Source organism: Mandrillus leucophaeus, unplaced genomic scaffold (assembly GCF_000951045.1).
Source record: "Mandrillus leucophaeus isolate KB7577 unplaced genomic scaffold, Mleu.le_1.0 Scaffold1, whole genome shotgun sequence".
Classification (NCBI taxonomy): domain Eukaryota; kingdom Metazoa; phylum Chordata; class Mammalia; order Primates; family Cercopithecidae; genus Mandrillus; species Mandrillus leucophaeus.
In genome coordinates, this window is record NW_012098097.1 from 13,101,556 (window position 1) to 13,118,783 (window position 17,228).

General features: G+C 56.2%; 1 protein-coding gene across 1 annotated transcript in view; it reads right to left on the bottom strand.

Moving 5' to 3' along the window:
• RBFOX3 (RNA binding protein, fox-1 homolog (C. elegans) 3) overlaps window positions 1-13,651 on the bottom strand; it is a 460,304-nt gene extending 446,653 nt beyond the window's left edge. Inside the window, exon 1 of the mRNA XM_011990849.1 lies at window positions 13,459-13,651. The gene's annotated coding sequence lies outside the window, so the exon portion shown is untranslated. The remainder of the gene's footprint in view (window positions 1-13,458) is intronic.
• Window positions 13,652-17,228: the final 3,577 nt, after the last annotated feature.

Below are 17,228 nucleotides of genomic sequence, written 5' to 3' on the forward strand. Positions count from 1 at the left end.
GGGTTTCTCCATGTTGGCCAGGCTGGTCTCGAACACCTGACCTCAGGTGATCCACCCACCTTGGCCTCCCAAAGTGCTGGGATTAGAGGCATGAGCCACCATGCCCGGCCAATTATTGCTGTTTTAAGCAACGGGTTTTCGTAGTTTGTTGTGCAGTAATAGCTAACTGGTATACCTTGTGCCTTCAATTTCCCCATCCTCTCTCTCCTTTTTCCATATCGAAAGACATTGATTATGGAACATCTAGTTCTGTCTCCCTTACGAAGCCAGAAAAGGAAAGGCTTCTGCAGGAGATCCCGTGAAGCCTCAGCTTCCCTGTCTGCAGCCCCTGCCTGCTCCCTGGAAACAGGAAGTGACAGTGAAGCCCAGGAAGAGGAATGACGTTAAGGGCAGGTGGGCCAGGCTTGGAGATGCAGACGCCCGTGCTAGGGGCAGGTTTGCTTGTGTGCCTCTCTGTCTACTTAAGTACTTTTAATTCAAGGTAACCCAATTTTCAGAATCTCCAGGGAGTGGGCTCTCAGACGTGGGAAGCACGAGAATTTGCTGTGGAAATCACTGCCGAGGGGAGATTAGGGCTTCCACGGAGGGTTCGACTCTTTCCTGCAAGCCCATTAGGGATTCCGCACAGTGCACGTGGCGTAAATCACTTCCTATTCAGGCCTGCTGATGAGGGGCTCAAAGGTCGATTTTCCATGGTTATGACAACAAAAACTAAAATTGGGTCAAACCCGAAAGGTATTATCTTCCTCCGAGCCGCTAAATGCACAAGAGTAATGAGGTTGGTTGAGCAACACACCCCAGCCTGGTTGCAGGCTGCTGGGAAGACAGACAGGCCCATTCCCTGGGCGGGCTCAGCGGCCCTGCCACACCTCCCCGTGTCCAGCGGAAGGTCCCGGGTCCTTCATCTCGCTGGCCACAGAGGCTGGTTGTCTGAAGCCCTCAGGCCCTTCTTCCTGCCTGTAGAAGCCTCACAGCTACTGAAGAACAGAGATGTTCGACAGCTCTAGGAAACCTGAGTCACCAGGGTTAGGGGAGGCCACGTTTGTTCCTGAGTCCCACTCCCTGTCTCCTTCTTGCCGTCATGACAGCCACAGATTTGAACCTGCAAGAGCCGGGGGGCTAAGGATTTGCTCCAGCTCGGCCCCTCCCTCTGAGGAATCCTGGCCTCTCACTGTGGCAGATGCCATGCCAATACCTCGAATTTGCATAACGTGCCCTTCTCCTTATACATTATTGATTTGTATTCCATGCACACACATGCTCCGCCTGGAACCCATCCTTCAAAGCCTCACTGTCAACAGGCTTCAAATTAGACCCATCATCTCAGCTTATACAGTATTTATCAACTGACCTGTCCCACAACGTGGAGTTATTCTTAGAAACTGCCCTGCCTTATCCTGAGAGAAAGGGAAGAGGGAAGAGAGTGGGGAGATATTTAAAGCAAGAAGGTGTCCCTCCAGAACTGATTTTGTTCTCTAAATTATGTGACAGTCATTTATTCAAACGGTGGATGGGACACGTTGGCACCACCCAGCCGGGGTGAAGTGGGCAGATCCTGGAGAAATATCTGAGAATCCCAGTCATTGCCACACTCACAGGCCACGTGACCACTAAGCAGGTCCCACTGAGCCTTGATATAAGCCTCAATGTGCTCATCTGAAAAATGGAGCTAATATAACCTATTTGCAGGGTCTGGGCAGAGTGGAGTGAGATTAGCTACATGAAAGGCTTTGAAAACATTAAATTATATTCTGATACATGAGTGAACCTTGAAGATATTTTGCTAAGTGAAATAAGCCAGACACAAAAGGACCAATACTCCATTCATGGGAAGAATCTAGAATAGCCAAATTCATAGAGACAGAAAATAGGGTGGTGGGTGCCAGGGATGGCAGAGAGAGAGAATGGGGAGTTGGTGTTTAATGGAGACAGAGTTTTCATTGGGGAAAATGAGAAAGTTCAGCAGATGAAAGGTAGTGATGGCCACACCGCAATGTGAATTCACTTAATGCCACTGAACGAGGCACTTGAAAATGATCAAGATGGTAAATTTTATGTTATTATATTTTACCACAATAAAAAATGTAATGTGTAACTACGATACAACTGTGCAGTGACGTGATGTTAGCTCCTGTGTCTTTCAGGAACATTTATCTCACGCCCCAGCCTGGAACGGGAACCCTGCTTGGGCAGAGGGAGCAGCTCCAATCTTGCCTTTGAACTGGAGAAAAATGGGGTTCCTTTCCTTGCTGTTGCCTCTTCGGCCTTTACCACAACTTACTCATGCCACAAAAAAGCATGGATTCCACTCCTGGGCACAGACCCAGAGTTTCAGAGGGGAGGCCCGGCCTCCCCACTCCCTGCCCACGGGGTTCCAGCAGGCCTGCAGGAAGGAGGACCCTGCCACCAGCACCCCGGCCAACCTCCTCCAGCCTTTCACAGAGAACCCTTTCAAAGTTCTGTCCCGATCAGCTCAGGACCTGTAACAATATCACAGACTGGGGACCTTAAACAAGAGACAGGTATTTCTCACAGTTCTGCAGGCTGGGAGTCCGAGATCAGGGAGCAGCGTGGTCGGGTTCTGTGGGGGTTCTTCTGGGCTTGCAGACAGATGCCTGTTCCCTGGGTCCTCACGTGGAAGAGACAGGGGAGACAGCAAGCTCCCTGGTGTCTCCTCCTATAAGGGCACTGATCCCATCACAACGGCCCCACCTCCTGACCTCAACTTGACCCTGATAACCTCACAAAGCTTTGTCTACAGATACCATCCCATAGGAGCTTAGGGGTTCACCATATGCATGGGGCACCCAATTCAAGGGGCAGACCCTTCAGATCAGATCTGCAGCAAACAAGCTGGCCCCGGAGCTGGCACAGCCACCCAAAAGCATCTGCTAACACATGGGATTTTACATGTTCTAGGAGCCATATTTTAAAAAATTAAAAACAAGCAAAAGTAATTTTCATGATATGTTTATTTAACACAATATATTCACACTATTATCATTTTGATGTGTAATCAATACAGAGACTATCAATGGGAGATTGCTCATCCTCTGCCTTGCACATGATCTTTGGTACCCCGTGAGCGTTTTACACATTCGGCCAGTCTGTCTCCACCCAAACTCCCACATCTCCAGCTCCATGGCTGTGTGTGGCTCGGGGCTGCCATGTTGGATGGTGCAGGTGAGGGATCCCTCCGTGTCCCGCAGCCCCACAACTGAGGGACATGGGGCCCCACTATGCTTGCAGGGGTCCACCGGGAGGGGAAGAGAAGCCGGTTCCCAGGAGCTGTCTTCTGCCCGGCTCTCCCACACACGCTGTAAAACCACAGCTCCTCCAGGCCAGCTGCCATCTGAAGGAGGGTGTTTGCCTGATGGAATCCAGAGGGGTGCTGAGCTCACAGGAGCTCCTGGACCGGGACAGGGATGCAACACCCTTCCTCCCGACTGAGACTCCAGCAGAGCTCAGGCACACCCACCTTCCTGACTCTAGTCAAGGAAATGGGAAGGTGGGTTGGGGGGGTGGCAGGGTGCTCCGGCCCCTCACCTCGAGCTCCTGAGCACCATCCCCTGAAAGAGTTTGTTACCACAGACCTCACCTGCTTGGGCAGAGGGAGCAGCCACCCCAATCAGGGCCTGCCCACATGCAACCGTTCAGTCGCGTAAGCGTTTGTGACATTGGCATGTACCCCAATCGAAACCTGGCATAGCGGGAGCTGCCGTAACAAAGCCGTTGGCAGCAGATATTTAAAACTCCTGGATTCTCCCTCGCCGAGTCAGAGAGCGGCCATGGGACACTTCCTTCCCACCTAGAGTAGCTCGCTCACTAGCAATGTGGTGCGTTTCTTTACGACACAGCATTAGTTTCCTCCTGTTCCTGCAACAAATGACCGCAAATAGAGTCGCTCAAAACAACAGAAGCTTTTTCTCTCACAGAGGGAGACCAGACGTCCAAAGCCAGTTTCCCTGGTTGAAGTCGAGACGTGAGCATGGCTGGGCTCCCTCCAGAGGCTCCAGGAGAGAAGCGTTGCCCTGCCTCTTCCAGCCTCTGGGGCTGCAGGAACTCTCTGGCTTGTGGCCGCATCGCTCCAGTCTCTGCTTCTGTGGTCACATGGCCTTCTCTTTTGACTGTGTCAAATCTCCTTCTGCCTCTCCTTTATAAGGACATTGGTGATTACATTTAGGGCCCACCCAGATAATCCAGCACCATCTCCCCAGCTCAAGATCCTTCACTTCATCACACCTACAAAGTCTGCCTTTGACATCTAAAGTAACATCCATCGGCTCTGCAGATTAGGGCGTGAATATCTTTTGGGGGCCTTTATTCAGCCAACCACAGATATGCACTAAAAACATACACAGATGTGCATGGGTGTGAGGGATGAGATGGTGAGATGAGATCAGTTCACTCCCTGGTGATGAGGCCTGATGATGTGGCCATTTGCCACAAGAAAATGGTTCTTGAGGAGATTCCAGCATTGCCTAGTGAGAGCTGGCACCCAATAAGGTAAAGCAGCCACTGGCCGGCCAGTTGCTCTGAGCATCCCCAAAGCTCAGGCATCTGAGGCCCAGGGCAGGCAGAGAGGTTCACAAGGAGATGCCACCCAGAAGCTGCTTAAGTGGAGCAGTGGGAGGATTAGACTCTGGCACCATGAAAGAACTCTATCGGCTACCGGCACCACCATCATGATCGCTTCAGAAGAGGATCTGCGGAAGACCTTGCCCGGGCCCACCATACCCCCACCTTAAACACTTCAGTGCACACAGCCCCATCCCACTGCCAGCACCTGCCTGGGGTCCAGAGTACCCCTGGAGCAGCCTCAGTCCATGAACAACAGAGGCGGGTGTATAAATACCCCAGCTCCCTCCCGCCTCGCTGGAGACCCCTAAACTGTGTATCCTACAATTGCCTTCAGGGTCCCCAGTGGGATTCAGCTCCACTTGCCCACAGCAGACCTTGGGCTGCCTCTCTTCCCCGTCCCACCTCCCCATCTCCTCTTCTGTCTCCTTCACCTCCCCAAATGCTTGCCCTTAGATACTGATACTGATCGTGGAGTCTGCTTCTGGGAAAAGCCAAACTGAGACATAGGCACTGTCAGAGCCCCAAGGAAGTGCCACCACCAGCTCAGGAATGGCAGCAAAAGCAGAGGTGTATGAGCCTGGAGGTGTCTGGGATGAAGGTCAAAGGGGAAGCGAGGAGGTAACTGGTGAGACAGTGCTGCACTGCTCTGATGGTCCCTATGCCACACACCACTACGGGCAGACATTTTGACCATGATATTGATTTCTATCACTGCTATTAAGTGCTCAATGCTGTAAACACTAGGCATGATGCTGAATGCATAGCCTGTGCATTTCACTGAATCCAGGCAACAAAGGTAGGGTCTGGCATGGCCCCTGTGTTATAGCTGAGAAAGTAAAGGCTAAGAACATATCTGGCCCAAGGTCACAGCCCTCATAAGTGGCTACAGGTGGATTCAAGCCTGGATGCCTCCCCCATCCCTTACTCCCATACGCACCAAACACATAGATGCTTATGGCAAACGTTTTAAAGTTCCCAGGCTGAGAATAACAGAGAAGTAAGCATTTGAGGAACAGTAAGGGAAAGTCAGAAGAGAGGTGAGGAAATTGATACAATATCCCTGTGGACCTTGCTTCGCAAAGGGAGTGGCCACTAGACGTCTCCACTTCCAGACTTTCCTCCGTCAGAGCCAGAAAAGGGAGCAGGCAGCGCCAGGAAGAGGGTCCAGAAGGGGTGGGGAGGGACTCGATGGGGCCAATTTCCTGCCTGGCTTGGCTGTGTGGCTCTTCTCGAGAAGCAGCAAAGGTACACGGACTCAGCTCGTCCCTGGCTCCCACGATCACTGTATCACGCATGGGGAAATTTAAGGAGATGCTGAGCAGCCATCTGTCTGTTGTGGGGAGCTGGGCCAAAGGCTGGGCTGGGTGACCTCCACACTCCCAGTCCCCTCTTAGATTCTAAGCATTGTCAGATGTCCCAAGAGGAGTGCCCCAGTGGCCCCCTACCTTCCTTCAGCACTGCCCTGGGCCACAGAGCCTCTCAGGCCATGACCAGGGAGCTGGACCCCAGATGGAGAGGAAAGAGCCAAGGGAGCCGGATGCCTTGGCCAGGCCTGGGGACTGGAGTGCTGAGCAGGCCAGCCCCTTCACCCTGTTCTGGTTTGTCAGAGGTTGCAAGCTGGGGCCAGGGTGGGCTCAGTGAGTCTGGATTGGAGACAGGACCAAAGCACCGAGGAGAAACGGATCAGGATGGGGGCCACAGAGGAGCGGCAGCCACTTCCGGCAGAACATGGAATCCTGACGCAGCCCAGCTGGGAAGCTGGAACCCTTCTCCAGTAACCCCAGGATCCAGAGGATGGGAAGTTCTAGAGACAAAGTCTCTAACCCAGTCACCACGGGAGGCCTGCACAGATGTGGCCTAGGATGGGTACTCTGGGTTGTTGCTGGCTGGCAAGTGTCTACCTGAGAAATCGGGATCCACCCCCAGGAGGCAACTGGAGCCCCTTGGTGGAATCTGATGCTGCCTGGGAGTCCTGGGGGCAGGAGAGCAGAGGAGCCTGGCCAAAGGGCCTGGTTGTGGTGGCAGACCCTCGGGGGAGGCTGGAGACACAGCCCTATCGTCCACACCCTGCAGCAGATCAAGCAGTGCTCTGTCCCACCTGCTCCTCATCAGACACCACTGGGTACGTCTCCCATCCCATCAGACACCACCGCCAGGGCCTCAGAGCTCCGGCTGCACCCACACCACCTACCACTCAGGTGTTTTAAATGGGGCAGTCACCCTTGAAGACACCTGCCTCCTCTCAGCAGTGTAGGCCTAAGCAGGGCCCAGGACTCATAATTCTGAGGTTGGCGGACCTAAATTTGGCCTCCATGGGGGCCGCCACAATGGGGCTCCTGCCTGGCAGTCCCCGCCCCATGTCAGGTGCCCATGGGATGCTGGGTGGGTTCGCGTCAACTCCATTCTCAGCCCCAGGGTGGGGACGGGGAAGGGTGGGCAGTCCTACTCCCCTGCCATTGTCCAGTCCATATCCCAGCTCAAAAGAGATTCAGAACAAACAGAAGCTCTCCCCTCTCCTCAGACAAGAGCCCCCAATTCGGACAAGCCACACCTGACACTGCCTCTCAGAGACATTGGCCACATCTTGTATCCTCAGGAGATGTCCATGACATCTCTTCATGGATAATGGGACCCTTCTAGAAGGTTCCAGAGACTTCTCTAACGACCACCCCAAAGGGAGCGTGTCCTCTTTCCTTTACAGGTGAGAGAACCAAGGCACGCACCAATGCGGTTACACAGAGCAGGCCAGGAAAACCTGCCGTCGAGAAGCAGAACCTTCCTAGGCCTGGGCAGCCCATCACAGTGACAGGAGCAGCGACGGGGCCACACAGTCCAGCATCTGCCACCAGAATCCTTCGCCAGACAGCTTTTCTCTAGCCCTTCCTACCAAAGACCTGAATGGGGCTCAGGAACATGGATGCTATTGGGGACACAAGTCAGGGTCTGGCCCGTGGATTTAGGAGCCTCATTGGGACCAATTTGTAAACTGCCTGGTAACACGGAAAACACCAGCAGACTCCAGAGGCCACAGTGAAACCGGAGCAGACAGGAAATCCAGGCATGAAAATGACGACAGTCCCTGCGTCGCTGGCCTCCCAGAAAAGCCCACCTGGTGGGGCACTGGGAAGAGCAGGTGCCATGGAGGACAGCGCCAGTTCCCTGAGAGGGGGTTCCTCCAGCACAGGGGCCTTCCGGCAGGAGGCTTAGTGGCTGGTGACCCAGTGGTGCCACCCCAGCCACACTGCTCCCTGGAGGTCTGCCAACATCGGGGGCATCCTGAGCCACCAGCCCAGCCCAACTTCCTCCGCCTGCCTGCCCAAGGCCGCCGCCCACCACCTCCCTGCCCGCCTGAGGCCGCCCACCGCCTCCCTTGTTGTTATTCTCCTCAGTGCCTCCCTCCTCTCTCTGCTCCCCGCGCCCCCGCAGGCCTCTGCAGCACCGCGCTGGCTCGGCCGAAGCTGACTGGAGTTTTAATGACACGTCTGGGGTTGAGGTGGGCGATCCTGTCCCAGGTCCGCCTACCGGGTCCTCGCCAGCCTGTGTCCTCCGCCCCAGCAAGGGGAGTTTCAGGCTGTGCACAGCCCCCTTGCTGGGAGATTTGGAGAGCCTGCCCGGCATACCCTGCACACCCCACACACCTGCTGCTGCTAGCACAGCCATGTGTCCCCAGAGCAGAGCGCCGAGGCGGGTGGCAGGCGTCCATGCAAGGTGCCCCTGGCTGCATCCCTCGGCTTCTACAGGGCACACCAAAGCCAAGAACTTCCTCTTGCATCACAGATTTTAAAACCTCCCCAGCAGTCTCAGACCACACCCCCAGTCTACATCAGGCTCTCAACCCTGCCTGCAGGTCAGAAACACCTGGGGGCTTTGGAGCCCAACCCATATCCAGGCCCGCCCCAGGCCGACAAATCAGAGTCCAGGGCAGGCAGACACTAGTGTTGTCACAGCGGTCCAGCTGGTTCTTTGGCCGGTCTGAATGGCCCAGCCCCAGGGCCCCGGCTCTGGGGTCCAAATCAACCACTGCCCCCACGAGGTTGTGCAGGGATCCGGGCAAAGGGCTACAGGGCCAGGACACAGCAGGAGGACAGCGGGGTCCCCAGGGCAGCCTGGTTGAGAGGAGCACCAGAGCCGGTGTTTCAGCGCGGGTGGCTGTCTCTCTCCAGGACGCTGGAGCTACAGAGGCTACACAAACGGACAAGAAGAGAAGGGCCCGGTCCTCCCCACCACCCCTCCAGCCCCAGAGCACACAGCTCAGAAAAGCCAGGGGCCCAGGCTCCTAGTCTGGGGGTGTATTTGTTCACTGTGACCTCACCTGCAGGTCCAGAAACACCTGGGGAGCTTGGAAACTGACCGATGCTCAGGCCGACGGAGTCAGAGTCCAGGGCAGGCAGGCACTAGTATTGTAACAGCGTTCTAGCTGGTTCTCTGGCCAGTCTAAATGGCCATACCATTCCCTACCCCAACCCCTCCTTCCCTTACACTAACGGTTCCACGGCAGGGTCGGCACCTGGGAGAGCTATGAGGTCTCAGGGACCCACCCCTTCCTTTCCCTCCGTCATCCATCAGCCATCACACCCCCCAGGCCCCTCGGTGACAGCCGGGGCAGAGTCCAGGGTTAGGGTGAGGGCTGGGAGCTCCGGGCTGTGCGTGGAGGGAGAAGCCAGGAGCCCAGGGCCTTGCCTTGTGCTTTCATGGACTCAAGGACACTCCACCCCTCCCTAAGCCTCAGCTTCCCCAGTTGCCAGGAGCAGGCGCTGCACTTTACGTCATCAGCAAAGATCCTTCCAATCCTGTTTACTTGGGCATGATGCCTGGGAGAGGAGGCATCACCAAATATTTTCTAAGATGCACATATTACCTTAATAACCCAAGAAAAATCAATTTTACAACAGGAGTCAATGCGGAAGGAGCCTCCACAGCATTACCTCTGGTCCTCAAGTGGCGGCGAGAATGGCCTCCCCCAACTCTGCCAACGGCCTGGCCCACCCACCAGAAGCTGGCCCTGCAGGTCAGCAGCCGAGTCTCCTGCAGTGCACGGGTGGTGGACTTGCCTGGTGTGGACAGAGGTACCACGGAAAAGCCGCCAGCCCTTCCCATGGGCAACAAGTTCTGTCCTCCTGGCGAGGCCCCAGGACTCTCGGCTCCCTGTAGCCAGCAATCCCCATCCTGCCAAGACCCCGCCTTAACGCTCTGCACCTGACCCACTACGCACCTGCCGCCCGGTCTGACAAGCACGCGGGACACAACGAGGGGCGGAGGCAAGCTGCCCCTGCTGCTGGCACCCAGCCACCCTACCCGCAGATGACACACTCATTTCTATGCACCCTCAGCCACGCCAAATCCCATAACCTTCATGTTCGGGGCCACAGGGGGAGAGGACACCGTGCCTGCACAAGCCCTCCATCCCAGGCATGCATTCACATTCCTCGTGCAAAGTTAGGGCTGTAATTACAGCAAGTGATTAAAAGGCCTGAGGTAGCCTGTCTCGGAGGGAGCAGATTAACAGCAGAGCTTGGGAATGCCTGCGCGCACCTCGGAACCACCGGTGCATCTTAAACAGGGCCCGGCGCCCCCACGAGCGGGTGATTAATGGAGGGGATGAGGACGGAGGACGTTTCCCTGGCACCCGTCACCAAACTTTTTTCTCTGGGTGCCTCCCTTGCTGGCCAGGCACAGTGGAGGGGAGGGGAGGGCAGCCAGGACTCAGGGAGAGCCCAGGTGAGGCCTCCATCACGGGCCTTGCTCTACTTCCCCCTGGGCCAAAGTGTACCCCCAAGCAGCAGCGTCCTAGGGAGAAGGAGAGGAAGATGGAAGCAAAGCCCACAGGGCCGAATGCATCCCAGGAGACAAGAACCTCAGCCGCCTCTGTCCAAATAGAAAACCCCAGGTTGCCCCGAGAACCTCTTCCAGCCCCAGGCGACACTCGGGGCTGTGCTAACAGGCAAAGGCTCTGCCAGGACTGTCGTCATCCAAGCAGAGGTGCCAAGGTCAAGCAGAACACCTGCTTGGCTGGCAGAAGCCTCTGCCTGGGGTGTGTCCTCCTGAGGGTCAGGGAAGAAACAGGAAGGGACTCTCCCCGGGCTGGGAGGTGTTTGCAGGGTTGTGATGTCCAGATATCCGCTTAGATGAAACTGTGTGTGTGCAGGCATGTCGGCATGTTGTGGGGTGTCATGCAGTATGACATGTTACCTGTGCATTTAGGTTTTAAACTACCCCCTTTTCAGTGCCTAATATGTGTCAGGGGCCGTGGACACAAAGACAGTTTAGGGACGATTGTCCTGCCCATGAGGCTCTTGGTCTTGCAGAGGAGGAGTCAGGGAAATGGCCAAACATGGCCCCGTAGCCAAGTGGCACCCACTTGAATGCATTCACCATTGGGCATGGCTGTGCCATGGCCAGGTGGCACATACCTGGATGCATTCACCATCAGGCACAGCTGCCCTGACCATATCCCATCCTCCTGTGGACCCCCCTCCCCACAGTGGGGGCCTTTCTTGGTGAAATGGCACAGCAGGGTGGTGAAAGGGCTGCCTTGGAACCAGACTGCTTGAGTTTGAATCACAGCTCAGCCTCTTACCAGCCATGTGGCCTCAGGCAGGCTGCAAGATCTTTCTGAGCTCCAGCGTCCTCTACTCCACAGTGGGCGCCCCACAAGCTTGCCTACCGGAAAGAACCGTGGGCGATGTCAGTGAGGCGGCACAGGCGCTGGGCACTCCACACAGCCTCCCGGGCCAGCACACAGAGCCATCTCTCCGAGTGTGGTTCCTGGGTCTCTGTGGGCCCACGTGCCCTAGTGGGCCTCTGTGGTTGGCCTTCTGGGCCTGCCCCTGCACATCTAGTAGCCAGCTCGCCCCTGCTTCCCCCAGTCTAACCTGGAATTTGGCTAAGGCTGCCAATCAAGATGCCCTGCCCACCATGGGCATGTGACCAGACCTGCCAATCCTTGAGGCACTGTGATTGGTACAGGGGCAGGCATGTGAGCTCAGCCAGGCCAATTGGTGTCCTTCCCTGGTATTTCTCCTTACCGAAGATCAATGGAGAGAAGCCCTCGACCCCTCTGGAGTTGCTGGGTGGGGACCGTGTGTACCAGACTTGCCCATGACACGCTCCCACCATCTCCACCCTGCATTGGACAGAGGAAGCCACTGGAAGCAGCAGAAAACGCAGCCAGCACACCTGGGATTCTGCTCACCTCCCAGCAGCCACACAGCCAGGCGCCCCCTCACCCCATCCTTCCCAACGGCATGCACCTCTGCAGTGAGCTACATTCCGAACATGCACCTGGGAATCCGACACATGGGTACGCACTCGGCAGTCACGCAGACATGCACTCCCTGCGCCCGGCACTGATCCAAGCAGTGGGCCACCATTGCCTGAGTCCTCTCACACCTGCCAGGCAGCTTCTAGAACCACCACATTCATAGATGAGGCCACGGGTGCGTAGCCTCACACATCCAGGTGGCCTGAGTCACGCCTCGTTGTTGTAATCTTGACAAACCACTGGTGTCTCCTGGATCTCAGCAACCACACAGTGATATCCTGCCCTTTTGTGGCCACTTCCCGACAGGCTCTGGGGCCACAGGCTGCCCCCACACCCCTACTGTCGCTCAGCAACACCACAGCCACCCCTAGTAACCCTGGCCCTAAGCCACAGCATCTAGCACAAGCCTCTGGGTGGCACCCGCATCCCCCCAGGCCCTGTGGATCCACCAGACCGTGGAGCATTTCTATTTGGTTAACGCCACAGCTTGGGAAGGACAAAGATGGCCCAGTGCATGTGAAAGTCCTGTGTGTACTGTGAAATGGAACCGTGCAGAAGCTGTGGCTGGTGTGGAGCTGTTCTCTTGGGACGTGGTGGGAGAGCACAGGGAGCTTTCCAGAAAGACCAGACAGGAGGCTGGAGCTCGGCGCCGTCCCATTCCTAGTCCCTACTTCCCTAGAGCCGCCACCTCTTTGCTGCCCGGGGTGAGGGAATTCTCCTGACTCTCGAACACACCCTCGGGTGTCCTGAGGCAGAAGCTGGCCTCAGCCTGCGTGCACCTGGTAACACCTGGCCCCACCCACACAGCTACAGGAAGGTAGAACTTGGCAGGAGGACAGGAGACCCTTTCCGGAGAAGCAACGCTCAAGCCAAAGGCTGAGCTTCCATCTGGATCAGCAGAGCCCTGTGAAGCCCTGTGGCAAGGCTCCCACTGCTCCCCAGGCCAGGTCACCTCATAGTTGGGACCCCTGGGGGTGTGCCAGCCTGCAGCTGGGAGACAGTGCATGGCCCAGGGCCCAGTGATCCAGCCACTCCCCCATCTGACCCCCACGCAGCTCCCGCCATGTGTCAAGTCACTTGTACCCCAGGTCTCTCCCGTCTCCTGTGTTACACTGATCCCCTTCCCTGAGACCTGCAGAAGCTCATCCACAGGGTGGCAAGAGAACCGCAATTGGAGAAGAGCCGCCAGCACACAGAGAAAACAAGAAATGCTGGCCGCGGGCAGCGCCGTTCCTTCTCAGAGTCTCTGCTCTGCTCTTCCCTTGAGGATGTTCTCTCTTCCCTCCTCCGTCGGAAAACCTGTTTGCCTTTCAGTTTCAACCCAAGGCCACCTCCCACATTGTCCCTAAGTACCCACCCTCCTCAAGGAGGTATCTGCCCCTTCTCTGGGTCCCTGCTGTGGTGTCCACACACCGCGTTGGTGCGGTGGGCAGGCACTCGAGGCTCCGGGCTGAGGCTGCGCCGCTTCAGAGACCATCGCCACGTTTCACCCCTGCACCGAGCCCCACGCGCTGCTAGCACATCACACGGAGTAAACTGCTGCTGGGTGGATCTCCAGCAAGGAACATAGTTTATCTTCTTCCTTCCAGAAACCTGGCTTTAATCGAGGCGCTCACCTCCAGGACCAAAGTCAAGGTCTCCTCCGCTCCAACAGCCTCGAGTCCAAGGTTCCGTGTGCCCACAGCCAAGAACATTTCACCAGGCCAACAGAGAGAGAGGGGAGAGTCAGAGAGAGAGCAGAGAGTCGGAGAGAGAGAGGCAGAGAGAGCGCGCACAGCCCTGGCCGGGAGCACCAGCTGCTGCTGTATCAGTCTGCATTCTCCGGGCATGACAAACGTTCAACACAACAAATGAAGAAAAATGAACTATTTCCATTGCCTAAAATACTCCCATCCCCACGGGGCTTAAGATAAAAAGTAAGAAGGGACAGGCATTGAATTGAAGAGAATGCAGGTGGCATGAGCTCTATGAAATGCCCATGTGTGGCCACACTCCCCTCCCTGGGCACCCCTGCCCTTCCACCAGCATGCCCAGGCCTGCCCCCTGCCCTGGAGAACCCGGATACCCAGCTCCTGGGCAGAGAGACCCAGGCTGTCACCCCATGTAGGATTAAATGAGGCTGACTCCAAAGAGCTGCTTCATAAATATTCACGCCCAGCCCAGAGGGGCTCCAGGCCTTAGAAAGAGCCAGAGCTCTGTTCATGCCCCGAGGTCAGAGTTCATCCCCAGAGGAGGTCCTGGGACCCTCATTCCTCTAATTACTCCTGAGAGCCTGGCCCAGCTGGTAGAGATGGAATGGAAAGTCTCAGGTAACTCGGATGAGAAGCTAGGAGGACCCGCGTGATGGAGCCACAGACTTGGGGCCTCCCCAGGTGTGCCCTCCGAAAGCACGCTGGAGCAACACACTGTGCACGGACGGATGGACGGATGGATGGACGCAACGTGCTGCAGCCATGCGCTGGAACGATACCTGCCCCAGGAAGATCCGACACATGCTGCAATATGGGTGGACCTCGAAAACATGACGCCGAGACAAGCCAGACACAAAAGGTCGCATGTCGTACAATCCACCGATAAGAGGGCCCTCGGGGAGTCCCACTCGTAGACACAGAAGGTAGCATGGGGGTTGCTGGGCTGGGGATGGGAAGGGGGAGCCGGTGTTTTATGGGCGCAGCGCTTCAGCTGGGGAAGATGAGAACGTTCTGGAGGTGGATGGTGACGATCGCACAGCAATGTGAAGGTGCCGAATGCCACTGGCTGAACTGTGCACTAAAAATGGTTCATACGGTTAATGTTATGTTACGTGTATTTTATCATCATAAGAAAAAGGGGGACCAGGCCCTGTGGCTCACGTCTGTAATCCCAGCACTTTGGGATGCTGAGGCAGGTGGATTACTTGAGGTCAGGAGTTTAAGACCAGACTGACCAATATGGTAAAACCCTGCCTCTGCTAAAAATAAAAAAAATTAGCCGGGTGTGGTGGAAGGTGCCTGTAATCCCAGCTACCTGGGAGGCTGAGACAGGAGAATCACTTGAACCCAGGGAGCGGAGGTTGCAGGGAGCCAAGATCACGCCACTGCACTCCAGCCTGGACTACAGAGTGAGACTCTGTCTCAAAAAACATAAACAAAAGAAAGGAAGGAAGAAAATGATGGAGGGAGGGGGAATGGAAGAGTGCTGAACTTTCGAAGCGGGAGTGGGGTGCAGGGGCCCCTATTGCTGCTGGCTGAGCTCTTACTCGGTGCTTCAATTACTCAGCAGGGAGAGAAGTTGTCAGGACGACTCAAAAGCTCCAAGGTGCAGTGAAAACCCCACCCAGCCCACCACTGGCCTCTCATCCACGGCTTCAAAGAGGGAAGGCCGGGGGAAAACCCCACGGTCATTAAACAGATTGTGCTGGGGGAAAGTGATCATTTTGGTAACATGGACGGAAAATCAGGAAATGTCCAGTTCTGAGACACATGATGCCCAGCCTTCCTTCCCTCTGGCAATCTCAGGAGCTGCCTGGCCTGTTCCTGACTCAACACCAAAGCTCCCGGCAGATCCTTCACCTTCTTGAAAGCTGCTGGCCTGAGGTCTGACCCGGTATTGATCCTGCAAGTGCAGACAGGAGGCAGCCGGAGAAACCCAACGAGACTCCCATAATTACACGGAGATAAGACTATCAGGTGGAATTAAACAGTGCCCACAGGCAGACCACTTGGCTACATCCTCCGTCTCTCCCCTCCCTCCTCCTTCTTTTCCCCAGGACTGCAAAATAAATTATCCTGTGAAGTCAGCAGAGGCTGAGCTATGGAAACAATTAAACAGAAATTAAATCTAATTCATTTATACTCTGAGCACAAGTGGATAATGTAGGTTTTTTTCTCTCTCTCCTCTTTTCGCCTTGGTGTTAGAGAGGACTATTATGGGAAATTAATCACGAGACATGGCAGTGAAAGTGATCTATCACTCTTGCCAGTGCACAGACCGACTGTACACGATCTATGACAGCAGCTACACATGTGAGGTGATGCTGTTTGGGAGAAGGGGGCGGGCAGGGATGGGGGGCACCTGACGGAAGCCCATGTGATGGCCTGGCCGGGGCCCCAAGTCCTCCGGGTCGGAGGGTGCTGGAAAGAGCCTTGCACGTGAGTTTTCCCGGGCTTATTCAGGTGTCTCCAAAGCCTGGCTCATACCCATGTGGGGAAAACACCGTAATCCTGAACACTGGCGGTGCTGGGGCCTGGAGGCTGTGGGGAAGCCCACTGGATTTTTCTCCTGCCACTGGAAGGACAGGGCTTGGCGGAACAGCCCCTGGGAGGAGGACCTGCAAGAACAAGCCAGGCCTCGGGCTCCCCGTCCAAAACCGGGGGTGAGAAGCAGCACGGGGCGGAGTAGGGGGCAAATGAGCAAACCCACAGGAAGGCGTTGAAGAAGGAAAGCCGCAGAGTGGTGTCTAGCTCTGGGCCCAGCGAGGCTCGCTCCAGCTTTCCTGCTTTCAAGAGAAACAATTTGGAAAATTGTTTTCCCGTCGTAGGGAGGGTGGAGATGGCATAAATAGAACATTTCCTCCAAATGAAGGGAGGGCCGAGGCGGCCGCGGCCAGGAACAGCCAGCAGGAGAAAGCCAGCCATCACAGGAGACGTGTCTTCAGGATGCCGTCACCGGGAAGCACCAAGAGAAGCCCAGGGCTGGCAGGTCCCCCTAAGACCAGGGGATCCCGGGCCCCCAAAACAGATGCTCTGGAGGTAAACCAAGGAGCTGGGGTGCTGGGGAAGCCTGAGCTTTGAACTCGGCATAAAAATCGGAAGAAACAAAGGTCAGTTTCTATTCTGCTGCTCTCCTGAAGGGCAGGCAGCCCTCTCAGCAGATGGGGCCGTCCCTGGGAGCCCGCACACCCCACGCCCCCACCCCCGGGGCTCACGCACCCCACAGAGTCCTCCTGCCATGCTCTCAAGGAAGCAGAATAAGAGACCTGCCAGTGACGGCAAGCAAAGGCGTGTCCCGCAAGTCCTAAGCCCTCTGGCCCTGGAATGGCCGCGGCTTTGCAGCCCACCCAGATCAGAGGTGGGCCCGAGCTAGCCAGGACCAGGGCGGGAACGGGGAAGAGAACCCCTCAAGAGGGAAAGGGCCACAGCCCTGCTTCCCTGCTAAGAGGAGACGGCCTCCCTGCCGGTCCCCTCCCCGCCTGTCCCCTCTCCTTTACCTGTCCTGTCCACGCTGTCAGGATCATAGCATCTATCATCACTGTCAAGCGTTAGTCTTGCCTGGAAGGTTTGGCCCTCGGCCCTGGCTCCTGGAAGGTCACCCCTAAGCCCTTGGAGTATCCTGCCTGAAAGAGCATCCCTGTTTACCTCGGGCCACACCATGTCAGCTTGACCCCTGGAGTGGCTGGAGACTGAGG